The sequence below is a fragment of the Monopterus albus genome, unplaced genomic scaffold (genome assembly GCF_001952655.1).
Source record: "Monopterus albus unplaced genomic scaffold, M_albus_1.0 scaffold147.1, whole genome shotgun sequence".
Taxonomy (NCBI): Eukaryota; Metazoa; Chordata; class Actinopteri; order Synbranchiformes; family Synbranchidae; genus Monopterus; species Monopterus albus.
In genome coordinates this window covers 695,079-695,678 of record NW_018128027.1, presented here as the reverse complement: position 1 = coordinate 695,678, position 600 = coordinate 695,079, and the positions used below count along the sequence as shown (strand labels likewise).

General features: G+C 50.0%; 1 protein-coding gene across 1 annotated transcript in view; it reads right to left on the bottom strand.

The window, feature by feature from the left end:
• Positions 1-600, bottom strand: part of dlgap2a (discs, large (Drosophila) homolog-associated protein 2a) — a 303,340-nt gene that overhangs the window by 22,650 nt on the left and 280,090 nt on the right.

Genomic DNA, 600 nt, shown 5'->3' with positions numbered 1-600 from the left:
TACGGGGTGCCTACAGGGCCGCACCCCGCCCCCACCTTGGATGCTCAGACCACATTTCTTTGTTCCTGTATCCAGCTTACAGACAAAGACTGAAACAAACAAACCCTGTCACTGTCACCAAACAAATTAAACTCCCAGAAACTGAAGGCACCCTGCAGGGATGTTTCACCCAGACAGACTGGGATGTGTTTAAAGCTGCAGCCACCTCAGAGGACTTTTCTGTCAGCGTACAGGATTATGCTGAGTATGTGACCGGATACATTAGTATCTGTATCAACAACATTGTACCCACCATACAAGTCAGGAGGTTCCCCAACCAGAAGCCCTGGATAAACAGTCAGGTACGCCACATACTGCATGCTCACTCTCATGCATTCAGATCAGGCTATGAGACGGAGTACAAAACTGCAAATTACAGACTGAGGAAAGCCACAGCGGCCAAGAGGCAGTACAGAGAGAAGCTGAATGGCTTCTATTCTACTACTGACTCCGGACGGATGTGACAAGGCCTGCAGCACATCACAGACTACAGGACCACCACCAGCATCATCAGCTCCACAGACAGCCTGCCAGATGACCTCAACACCTTCTACACCTGCT